Raw genomic sequence first — 12856 nt, forward strand, 5'->3', positions numbered from 1 at the left:
GCTCTACTCTTGTGAAAAGGCAACTCCTGCAAAACGTATACAGGAAATATTTAACTGGGAGACAGATCGCTTGCAGCTTCAGAGCCTCAGTGCATTACCACCGTGGGGAAGTCCACAAGGTGGCAGGCGTGGCAGGCGGGCAGGGTCCTGGAGAAGTGCTTTACATCCTGATCTGCAAGCAGCAGGCAAAGACCCTGGGCCTGGCATGGGCTTTAGGACCCATCTCCTCCAGCAGGGACACACCTCCTAATCCTTCCCAACAGTTCACCAACAGGAAACCACAAATTCAAGAACATGAGCCTTGGGGGTCCGTTCTTATTCACACCAGCAAGTTATTATTATAATTAGTCTCGTGGATGGAACCGGGACTTTGTGCTTGCTAAGTGCACACTTCCACTCCACTCTCCATCCCTCCCTTCTATGGGCGTTGCTACTGTTCTCCTCCTCCCCCTTCCCACTTCTTTTTGACAGAGTCTTATGTGGTCCAGGTTGGTCTCCAATTCCAAGAGATATAGCCAAGAGGGGCCTTGAACTCCTTACCTTCCTGCCTCTACCTGCCAAGTGCTGGGACTACAGGAGCGAGCCACTTGTATATTGCAGACCAGAATGTTAAACTTGATGGAATTAACTTTGGGGGTGGGTACTTCTGAAGGTCCAACTCTTGGCCTCATGCATGTGAGGCAAGTACTTAACCACTGAGCCCCCTGGCCCAGAACCATCACTGTGCATAGTTCCACAAGGGTCAATACAAACTTCCCAAGCTGCACACCCTCTCTTTGAGCCACAGGTTTTATTTTTTGTTTTCTGTGTAGGGATGTTTTGCCTGCTGGGCCACAGTTTGATAGTGCTTGAGAGACTCGTCTCTTATAGGTCTGTAGCTTCCAAAGGGACATGACCTGCCTTGCCTGTTAGGATAACCTAGCAGTGGACATGTCCCCAACAGCAGGGGCACCACTGGCCTAGTGATTCCAGCTGTCAAACACATCTGGCCCAGTGACCCCTGCTTTTATGTCTACATCTGCCGGCCGAGGAGCTCAGTGTGGCTCAGAACTCCTGCGGACTTCAAGGACAGCAGCTACAATAACACTGAGATATTTGTCCTTTTAGGTATGTTGACATTTGCACTGAGGCTGGCAACGTAGTGGGAAGGAAGATAGAGGTGAGAGGCCAAACCTACTCCATCTTGGGACCAGCCTCCATCTTAAAGAAAAAAAAAAAAAAGCCTGAGAATGACCTGCAGCAGAATGGAAGCTGCACCCACAAACTAGGAAGGACCCCCAGGGCTTGTCCTCAGCCAGAGTTACTACCTAGCTACTTCCTAGCAACAGCTAATCAAAGGTTAGTCTGATTGTTTCAGGTGCACTTTCAGACCATTTGTGATTGTGTACGATCTTGCTTCAGAGCACCCACCTGTCGGCTTACAATAGACGTTCAGTTAGATGCCTGCCAGGATGGACACCACCTCCCCCACCTCTCCGTCATACACACACACACTTTCATTTTCTATAAAACCATGTCCCGATAAGAGTTCAGGGCTGCTTCACCAGACTGTCTTCTGGGTCAGCAGTGAGTAAACCCAAACTCCAGTTTGTAATAAAGAGACCCTAGTATGATTACATCAGAAACAGCTCCTTGGTGGTCTTTTGTGACTCACAAATTCTTCCTGCCATACCATTTGGCACTACAGAGGCAGCAAATTGGAACAGTATCCAATATCCAATTGCATTCCTCACTGTCACCCGTTTGCAATAGTTAGCCATTTACTTGCTGTTCATCCATCAAGTGTATGTTTTTTGGAGACAGTGTCACACTAGGCTAGCCTCAAACTTTCTATTCAGCTAAGAGTGGCCTTGAACTCTTCATCCTCCTGCTTCCACCTCCCAAGTACTGAGATTACAGGTGTGTATGTGCCAACATGCCTGGCTTGAAAAAAGCCTTTCTTTATTTTCCTTCTTTTATATTTATTAAAAATTTTAAACAACTTATTTTAATGCCAGGACTGATAGCACACTTAAATCCCAGTACTTTGGAGGTAGATGCAGGTGGATTACTGCGAATTCAAGGCCAGCTCTGTGTCTAATGTGCATTCTAAGGTCAGACCTACCTAGAGAGATTTTGTGTGATTGTGTGATGCTCCTGGTGGCCAGAAGGGGGCACCTGATCCCCTAGAGCTGAAGACTCAGATTTTGTGAGCTTCAAAGACAGGTGTTGGGAGCCAAACCCTGAATTTCTGGTAGATCAGTATATGCTAGTAACTGCTGAGTCGTGATCCTTTCTCCCTCCCTCCCTCCCTCCTTCCCTCCCTTTCTTCCTTCTTCCTTTTAAATTCTGGGTATGTGTGTATCTGATGCCTTCAGAGGCCAGACATTGGATCAACCTGTAGCCAGAATAACAGTGTCTGTGAACCAGTCAACATAGGTGCTGGCCTCAAACTTGGGGCCTTTGAAACAGAAGCAAGTGCTCTTTTTTTTTTTTCTTTTTTTTTCGGAGCTGGGGACCGAACCGAGGGCCTTGCGCTTGCTAGGCAAGCGCTCTACCACTGAGCTAAATCCCCAACCCCCAAGAAGCAAATGCTCTTAACTAATGAGAAATAGTTCCACACTCCCTAATGATTTTTTAAAAAGATTTATTTATTTACTATATATAAGCAAACCGTAGCTGTCTCCAGACACATCAGAAGAGGATATCAGATCTCAGATATCAGATGGTTGTGAGCCACCATGTGGTTGCTGGGATTTGAACTCAGGACCTCTGAAAGAGCAGTCAGTGCTCTTAACCACTGAGCCATCTCTCCGTCCCCCCTAATGATTTTTTAAAAATACTTTATTTTTATTATTTTTGATTTTTAAATGTATATAATAAATGTTTTGCCTGAATGTATGTCTGTGCACCATGTGTGAGCCTGGTGCCCATAGAAGCCAAAAGTGGGTCTTGGATCTCCTAGAACTAGAGTTACAGATGGCTGTAAGTTTCCAAGTAGGTGCCAGGAATTGAACCCCTTGGAAGAATTATCATTACTCTTAACTGCTGAACTATCTTTCCAGTCCCCTTTATTTTATTTTTAATTGGGGGGGGGTAATGTGCACATGAGTGCAGGTGCCCATGACTGCAGGTGCCCACGACTGCAGGTGCACATGATTACAGAGGCCCATGAGTGCAGGTGCACATGAGTGCAGGTGCACATGACTGCAGGTGTCCATGGAAATCTGAAGCATCAGAGTTGGAGTTATAGGCTATAAAATATTTTTTTATTTTCCTGATGTAATTCTGTCATTGAGGCTTACTGCCTTTGTCTGTTAACCTAAGTCTAGTCCTGGAAGCGTCTAGCCTCTGTTATGATCTTATGTAGGTCTAGAATGTTTTCAGCCTCTGAGATTTACTGAATAAACCTACCTCTTTCTAGCTCTGGGTGGCTGGTTCAACTCAGCTGTTCTGCTCAAACTCCTGATTCAATCTGGCTTCTCTCTTGGTCTCTGACTGAATTGCTCTGCCTGACTTCATACTGACTTTGGCAATCTGTTCTAATCTTCTGGCTTCTCATTCCCTGGCTCGTTCTGTCTTCACCTGTGTCTAGCTTGTTCTCTCTGCAACCTGTCTCTGTAAAACTCATGAGTAAAACTGCCTCCTCTCTTTCTGCACTGCTCCCCCAAGAAGCTTCCCTTTCCTCTCTTCTTCTTCTTTTTTTTTTTTTTTTTTTTTTGGTTCTTTTTTTTCGGAGCTGGGGACCGAACCCAGGGCCTTGTGCTTCCTAGGTAAGTGCTCTACCACTGAGCTAAATCCCCAGCCCCCTCTTTCCTCTCTTCTTGTGGAAGGCGGGCATATCTTACTCTGTCAAATCTTTCTCTGGTTCATCACTTTTTCTGCCACTCAGTTACACATCACTTTCAAACACGGCTGCTTCCTTCTACAAACTAACTTTACCTTCATTGTTTGGGACTAAAGGCGAGTACCAAGGGCATTCTAGCCAGAGAGATTAAAGTTGTATGCTAAGGGCTGAGTCACACCACAGCTAGAAACAGATTTTTTTTTCAGTAAATAACACAATCTTGGAGTTCACAATGTGATCAAATATCCTGCAGCAATAGGCAGTTGTGAGCTGCCCAATCTGGGTGGAGGGAATTGAACTCTGGTCCTCTGAAAGAACAGTATGTACTCTTAGACACTGAGCCATCTTTCTGTGCCTTTATTTATTGTAGAAATAGGGAATTATGTATCCCAGGCGGTTCCAGTAAGTAATTAGGATGATCGTGACGCTCTCCTGCCTCCACCTCCTGGGATCACAAATGTGTACACCAGACATTATTGTCTCCAGTGCTGGGGACCGAAGCCCAGGGTTTCATGCATGTGAAGCAAAGTTTCTACCAACTGAGCTATGTCCCCAGCTCACCAGATGACAATGTGGTGCGTGATTGTGCCTGTCATATGTGTGAGATGTGCACATGCCACGGTGTACATGTGGAGGTCAAAGGACAGGCTTGTATATTGGTCTTGTTATCCATCTTGACAGAATCTCTTGCAGTTCACTGTCAGATTAGCTGGTCCTGCAAGCTTCCAGGAATTCTCGGGTTGGGTTTCTCTTATCTTCTTGGGACCACCGAGATTACAGATGCATACAGATGCTTCTAGGTTTTACCTGGGTTTAGGGAATCCAAACTCAAGCCCTCAGGCATCCCACTGAGCCATCTCCACAGACCTCAGTTTGTGACTTTTTTTTTTTTTTTTTTTTTTGGCTGTTTGTTTGAAACGGTCTCACTAAGTAGCCTTGGTTGCCTGGAGCATGCAACATAGACCAGACTGTCCTCAAATTCACAGAGACCCGCCTGCCTCTGCTTCTTAAGTGCCAGGATTGAACGTATGTGCCTCCACAACCTGCTCTCAGCTTGCAATTTTTAGAAGTACCCTTTTATTTTTTTTATTTTTATTTTTATTTTTTTTGAGCTGGGGACCAAACCCAGGGCTTTGCGCTTCCTAGGTAAGCGCTCTACCACTGAGCTAAATCCCCAGCCCCTATTTTTTCTTTTCTATTTTTCGGAGCTGGGGACTGAACCCAGGGCCTTGCGCTTGCTAGGCAAGCGCTCTGCCACTGAGCTAAATCCCCAACCCCTAGAAGTACCCTTTTATTTTCTTGGTTTTGAACTTTTGAGATGGAGCCTCAGGATGCAGCCCTGGCTATCCTGAAACGCCATAAGTAGGCCTGGCTTTCATGGAACTTGCAACCACCACCCCTGCCTCTGAGTCATGTGTGCAAGGGTCACACTATTGTAGGTAGCCATGCCTAGTTTTTTTTTTCAAGATTTATTTATTTATTATATATGAGTACATTGTAGCTGTCTTCTGAGACACCAGAAGAGGGCATCAGATCTCATTACAGATGGTTGTGAACCACCATGTGGTTGCTGGGAATTGAACTCAGGACCTCTGGAAGAGCAGTCAGTGCTCTTAACCTCTGAGCCATCTCTCCAGCCCCCATGCCTAGTTTTTAAAGTTATCATTTTTGCCAGACATGGTGGCATATGCTTTAACCCCAGCAATTAGAAGACAGAGGTAGGTGGATCTTCTGTAGCTGGGCAAGGTTTCCAGTGGCGGGACTGTGTCACATTTGATTGGTTGTTGGTCAAGAAGTTCTTGTGGAGATCCCTAAACATTGCAGGCTGATGCTAGGACAGAGGCGCTCTCTCTCTCTCTCTCTCTCTCTCTCTCTCTCTCTCTCTCTGAAAATTATCAGTGGGGCCCCATTGCTGAGGACGACTTCCACACAGCTCATTGAACATAGAGAGGTCAAGCTGGTGCAGGCTGGGAGCCTTCACCCCTACATTGGCACAGGAAGGTACTCTGCAGGCTACAGGAAGAGAAACCTGGACACCATCTCAGCCACAAACCCCTCTACCTACAACCTGTCCTGCCTGCAAGATGTCCTGGGGCATAGAACTTATAGGACAGCCTGCCAATGTTAGGTTTAACTTGAGACCCATGCTAGGAGAGGGAGTCCATGCCCTACACTGTTTGGATAGCCCAGAACCCAGGGTAGATCCAAATATGACTGATCAAAAAAAAAAAATCAATGAAATTATTCCTGGTGATACTCGGCTCTACTCAGATCGGTGCCTTGCCCAGTCACTGTCATCAGAGAAGTTGCCTCTTGCAACAGACAGGAGCAGAGACCACAGAGACTTTATGCAGGGAGAATAAATGGAAGGTTAGCTTCTCCCTTTGGAGATCAGGGAACCCTATGGAAGTAGAGGAGGTGTCAGGGGATGGAGGACACCAGGAGAACATGGCCCACAGAATCCAGTGAGCAGGGCTTACCCAGGCTCAGAGTCTGAAACGAAAACACTGGGCCTGCATGAGTCTACATCAGGTCCTCTGCGGTATGCTATATGGTATGGCTGTTAGCTTGGTGTTTTTATGAGACTCTCAACAGTGGGAGCAGGGGTAGCTCTAACCCTCTGGCCTGGTCCTGAGACTCTTTCTCCTATGGCGTTGCCTTATCCAGTGTCAATACAAGGGCTTTTGCATGCCTTATTGTATCTTGTTTTGCCCTGTGTGGTTATCATCTCTTGGAGGTGGCTCTTTTCTGAAGATGAAAAGGAGGGGGAGTGGATCTGGGTAAAGGGGAGGTGGGGGCTGGGGGAAGCTGGGAGAAGTAGAGAGAAGGGAAACCATGGTTGAGATATATTGTATGAGAGAGAAATCTTTTTTCAATTAAAGAAAGAAAGACTATGGCTCTGTTTAACTAAATAAAAATGTAAGAGAACTGTATGTATAACAACACTGAGTTTTTGTGGGAAATATATTTTTGGAGGGCTATGGGAGAAAAATAAACCAAGTACTAGCAGAGTTCTTAGCTGATCCACGGAGCTTGCTCTATTTGTGTAGGTGGTATAATAGGCAGCTTTTTTTTTTTTTTTTTTTTTTTTTTTTGTCACCTTGACACCAGCTAGAGCAATTTTCCCAAGCATGTGAGGGAATTTTTCTTGATCAATGATTGATATGGGAGGGCCCAGTTCAACGTGGGCAGTGCCAACCAACGGCAGGTGACTCTGAGGTGTATGCGGAAGCAGGCTGAGTAAGCCAGGAACTAACTAGCAAGTCAGTAAACAGCATTTCTTCAGGTCCTGTCTGTAAGAGGAGGTCCCTGTTTCCCTAATTGGTTCTGGATTTGTCAATAAAGAAGGCTAGGGGCCAATCGCTGGGCAGAGGGTACAGGTAGGACTCCTGGTCCCAGCAGGAAAAGAGAGACGCAAAGGACAGAGGCTTTTCTGCCACGCTTTGGAAGAAGAAGGATGCAGCAATCTTGTAAGGCCTTGGGGAGAGCTAAGGCCTGCGGCCACCGCTATGGGCAGGTGGCCAAGGATGTTTAGTAGGGGCTCAGTGGAATAAGCCACTAAGTTTAGGGGGGAAGGAGGGACGGATATAATAAATTGGTAAGGACATGCCTTTCCAGGCGGGAGACATCTGCACCCAACAATTTATGCCTAGTAGGCAAGTTAAAAAAGCAACAAGCTGTGTGTGAGTGTTTTTTATCCATGGATTCAAGGGTCTCAGGTGGGAGCTGGTAGCGCGACCCCTCCCGGAGGAAAGCGGCTGGAACGCTCTCCCAACCCCCAGCAAGGGCGGGTTGAAAGAGAAGCCAGGTTAGGGCTGGCAGTGACGTTCCCGGAGCTAAGCCGGGTAGAACGATAGGAAAGCCGTGAGGGGCTGGTAGGTAGCATAGCAGCTCCCAGGCAAAGGCGGCAGTGATTTTTAAAATTACTCGCAACACCTGTCCTTCAGATCCTGCCTTGTGTTCCCACCCATCGCTCGGTGATGAACTGTGATGTGGAACTATGAATTGAAATAAACCCTTTCCCTTCCCAAGTTGCTTTCCGTCACGGTGTCTTGTCATGGCAATAGAAACCTAGCCAAGACACAATGAATTGGAAGACTCGTGTGAGCCAATCGTATCAAGCCTCTTAGCCATTTAAATGAAAATTACAAAATATTTTGAGGCTCAGCGTGTTTGACTCCTAATTTCTATTCTCTGTGGAACAAAAGCAGGGCATTCTTTTATTGATATGTGTTGCACAATGCATTTTATATTCTCTGATATAAATTCAACACCAATTCATCCGATACATCAATTATGAGCATAAAATTTATCCTGTAACCACAAGCCTCTAACACTGGAGGACTTAGAGGAGTTCTGCTTCCTTTGATGGACGCTGAGCATCCATCCTGTTCTACCTCAGGTTCGCTCTTCAGCTTGTAAGAGAAGTGAGGAATGCTTGTCTTCAATTTAGTGTGAAGACATAGGCTACCTAGTGCATATGTCCCAGTGTGTGTATGTGTGTGCACATGCATGCATGTGGGTGTAGCCCAGAGGTCAATGGTTGATGTCTTATAACTAAGCTTTAAAAAGATTTATTATTGTTTTATTGTTATCATTTTGGTCTTTTGAGACAGGGTTTCTCTGTGTAGCCCTGGCTGCCCTCAAACTCACATGGGTCCGCCTGTCTCTTCCTTTCGAGTGCTGGGATTAAAGTTGTGCGTTATCCTCTTTGGCAATGTATTATTTCTATTTTATGTCTTTGTTTTGTCTGCATATATGTCTGTGTACCAGTTGCATGCAGTGCCCCAGGAGCCCACAAGAGGGGGCCAGGAGGCCTTGAAAGTGGAGTTACAGATGGTTGGGAGCCACCATGTGGTTGCTGCAAACCTTGGTTTTCTGCAACAGTAGTAAGAGCTCTTTCTTACCCACTGAGTCATCTCTCCAGCCCTCCACCCGATCTTTTCGAGACAGGGCTCGATTCTGTAAGCCCTGGCTGTCATCTGTCTCTCTCCATCCTTCAGGACCAGGAGCTCAAAGCTCCAGAACCAGGCCTGGTTTTCATATGAGTGTGAGGGATCCAAACTCAAATTTGCTCTACAAACATCTTACCTCAAATACACATATTCCATTTTGAAAAGATTTGTTTTATTTTTTTAATTGTGAGTGTGTGTGTATGTGTGCATGTGTGTGTATATACATATAAACTCATGTACCTATGGGGGCCAGAAGAGGACACCCCCTAGAGCTGTTACAGGAAATCTTGAGCCATCTGACATGGACACTGGGATCCAAATTCTGGTCTTTTACAAGAGCAGCAAGTGTTTCTGAGATCACTGTAGTCATGATCATCTGGTGAGATGGGAGATGATGAGAGACGAGAGCTGCGATCTGAGCCATCTATCTCCCGGGCCACCTTCTGTTGCATTTTAAAAAATGGTGGGTTGGTTGGTTGGTTTGCTTTTTGATGTTTTGTTTGTTTGTTTCTGAATCTTGGGCAGCTGTTCTCTGGGAACTACTTTGCAGTTCCTCAAAGCTCTTTTGTCCAAAGTTGGAAGAACTGAGTCTTCTCATATGAGCATGTGAATGAATGAGCAGAGATTAACAAAAGCAAACTTCACAAAGATGAAGTCGAACAGGAGGAGAGCCAGGTAAAAAGACTAAAACAGGAATGCCGACGTAGAGTGCATTTACAGGTTATTCCCACCAATAATTCAGGTCATACCTACTTTAAGGTACTGTCACGTGGCATGCCTCTGAGTCTATTCTTCAAACAGTCTGTGTACTTAATTGTCTACCTTATAGATCCCTGCAGTATCTAGGGGATCATCTGGGTTCGGATCACAAAGCAGTGGATAGATAGATTAAAGAACTTTAGAAATAGTTGAAGTTAGGTTAGAGAGATGACTCAGCAGTTAAGCACAATGCTGCTCTTCGAGAAGCCAAGTTCAGTTCCCAGTACCCACACTGGGCAGCTGATAACTGCCTGTGACCCAGCCCCACAGGATCTGTAGGCACGCACATACCACACACACACACACACACACACCCCACACACCACACACACACACACACACACACACACCCCTCACCCCCCCACACGTTTAAAATATAGTTAAAACAGAAGAACACTGACTTTATGATGTCAAGACAAATGTCACCGTAACTGTGGGGTTTTGTTTGTTTGGTTGGTTTTTTTTGAGACAGGATTTCTCTGTGTAGCCCTGGCTGGAACTCACTCTGTAAACCAGGCTGTTTTTGTTTTTGTTTTTTTTGTTATTGTTGTTGTTGTAAGATTTATTTATTTTATGTATGTGAGTACTCTGTTCTCCAGAAGAGGGCATCAGATCCCATTACAGATGGTTGAGCCACTATGTGGTTGATGGGATTTGAATTCAGGACCTCCGGAAGAGCAGTCAGTGCTCTTAACCCATGAGCCATCTCTCCAGCCCACCAGGCCAGTTTTGAACTCACAGAGATCCTCCTGCCTCTGACTCCCAAGTGCTGGGACTAAGGGTATGCGCCACCATTACCTAGCTTGATGAATTTTTGCTATAATGCAGCTTCAGGCGATTGGAAGGAGTAGCCTGTTGGGAAATGCTTTATCAAAAGGAAATAAGACTTTTATGAACTATCATCATGCTTCACAATTGTGACTTGTCAAGAAAACAGATCAATAGGTCTTGAAGGACATCGTGGAGGAGGAATACTAGGCAGACCCCACAGAGCAGTTCAAGGTCCAGTTCCTCACTAATGTGTTACAGAGGCATAGTCTGTGCTTTTCACTTGGCTTTACCATGTCTCACTGTGTGCTCAAAAGTCAAACCAAAACTTTTTAAAAATAGAGTTAATTTTTTTCTGGGTGTGACTGTTTGACCTGTGTGCATGTCTTTGCATCATGCCTACACAGGCTGAAAGAAGTCAACAGAGCCTTTAGAACTGTGAGAGGTGTGAGCCAGTGCGGGTGCTGGGAATCAGACCTGTGGAGGGTCAGCCAGGGTTCTTAACCAATGAGCCATCCTTCCAGGCTCTTATCTGGGCATTGGGGAAAGACCGTCTTATTTCACACCAGCTTTGCTGCGAAGTGTCTGACTCTGAGAAGGCCTGTCTCTTGAGGACCTAATGGTTGGGTCGAAAAGGTACTAATGTTCCACAAAAATGTAGAGTACTTGTGAGTTAAATACAAGGCCTCAGACCTGCTAGACCAGGATCTACTGGAATTCAGATGTAACTCACCTAAACATGGGACAACTTTTTAATGGCATTTGAATAATCCACACCCCTTTCTATATGTGTATGCTAGATAATGTTGTCTTTTCTTTCTTTGTTTTGGTTTGGTTTTTAGATAGGCTGCTCCGGAACTTACCACATACTGGATGATGACCTTGAACTCCTAACTCCACCTTGGCCTCCCCCTTCTGAGGGTTGGGATTACAGGCTTGTACCACCACAGTTAGCATTGATGTATATTTTTTGAAATTTATTTTACATTACTTTTAGTTATGTGTCTGTGTCTGCGTGGGGGAAATGTGCACATGATTGCAGGTGCCTCCAGAGGCCAGAGGCCTGGAATCACTGAGGAACTGGAGTTAAAGACAGCCCTGACCCACCCAATGGGGATCCTAGGAACTAAACTCAGTTTTTCTCCAAGACCATAGGTGCTCTAAATTGTTTTGTTCTCTCCATCCCTAGATCCTGGCTTAAAAATATTCTCAATGCAAAGCTATTCAAAACAGGGGCTGGAGAGACGCTCAGCTGCCAAAACAGCTCTGGAAGACAGAACTCCCAACCCATTTTAACTCCAGCTATAGGGGATCTGCTGCCCTCTTCTGGTCCGTGTGGGCACTGCACACACACGGCTTGCAGACACAAATATATACATTAATAAAAATAAATCATGGGCTGGAGAGATGGCTCAGCGGTTAAGAGCACCCGACTACTCTTCCAGAGGTCCTGAGTTCAATTCCCAGCAACCACATGGTGGCTCACAACCATCTGTAATGGGATCTGATGCCCTCTTCTGGTGTATCTGAAGACAGCTACAGTGTACTTATATATAATAAATGAATAAATCTTTAAAAAAAATCATAAAAAGTCCTTCAGGGCTGGAGCGATGGCTTACTGGTTAAGAGCACTGACTGCTCTTCCAGGGGTCCTGAGTTCAATTCCCAGCAACCACATGGTGGTTCACAACCATCTGTAATGGGATCTGATGACCTCTTCTGGTGTGTCTGAAGGCAGCCATAGTGTACTCGTATAAATAAAATAAATAAATCTTAAAAAAAACAAAACAAAACAAAACCCTTTCAAAGTTGGTGTTGTAGCTCAGTGGTACAGTGCTTGCCTAGAACACTCTAGGATTTAGGTTTGATCCCCAGCATCTTACACACACACACACACACACACACACACACACGCAACCAACCAACCAACCAAAAAAAAAAAAAAAAAAAAAAAACACCAAACCGACCCTGGCAATGGGCAGAGAAATTTTGTTGGTGGAGTCGTCTGGGACAGAGCAGTCCTTTGTTCATCCTAACATGCATGATGCCTGGCTTGGTGGCCAAAACTGTTTTATGCCTACGGCATAAATCAAATCTAGAGAGGAGGAAGACAGAGACCCGCCACATCGTGTATCCAAAGGCACAGGCAGGCCACAGACACACAGAGCCCTGCCTACCGCCACTCTGCAGCAAGGGAAGAGGAAGACGAGCAGAACCTTGTCACCCACAGACCCACCCTCCTGTGCACAGCACAGGCAGGCTGCAGATACCTGCTTGCCACTACACTGTGGCAGTGCAGACAGGATGTCACCCAGGGCCCCCCAGCTGCATGACCAGCCTGCAGCAGAAGCCACCATAATGGGCAAGTATGCGGTGGACAGTTGGTAGAGAAAGAAGTGGAGCAGTTTGGCATCATGAGGAGAGATGAAACTGGGGGTTGGAGAGTAGCCTCTGAGAGGCCAGCCCCCCACCCCCCGGGGGGGGGCATGGTGAGGTCCCAGCCTAAGCTACTGCTGAGGGCCATGTCAGGGTCCATAGCTACCCAGCG

The sequence above is a fragment of the Rattus norvegicus genome, chromosome 4 (assembly GCF_036323735.1).
Source record: "Rattus norvegicus strain BN/NHsdMcwi chromosome 4, GRCr8, whole genome shotgun sequence".
NCBI classification, from domain to species: domain Eukaryota; kingdom Metazoa; phylum Chordata; class Mammalia; order Rodentia; family Muridae; genus Rattus; species Rattus norvegicus.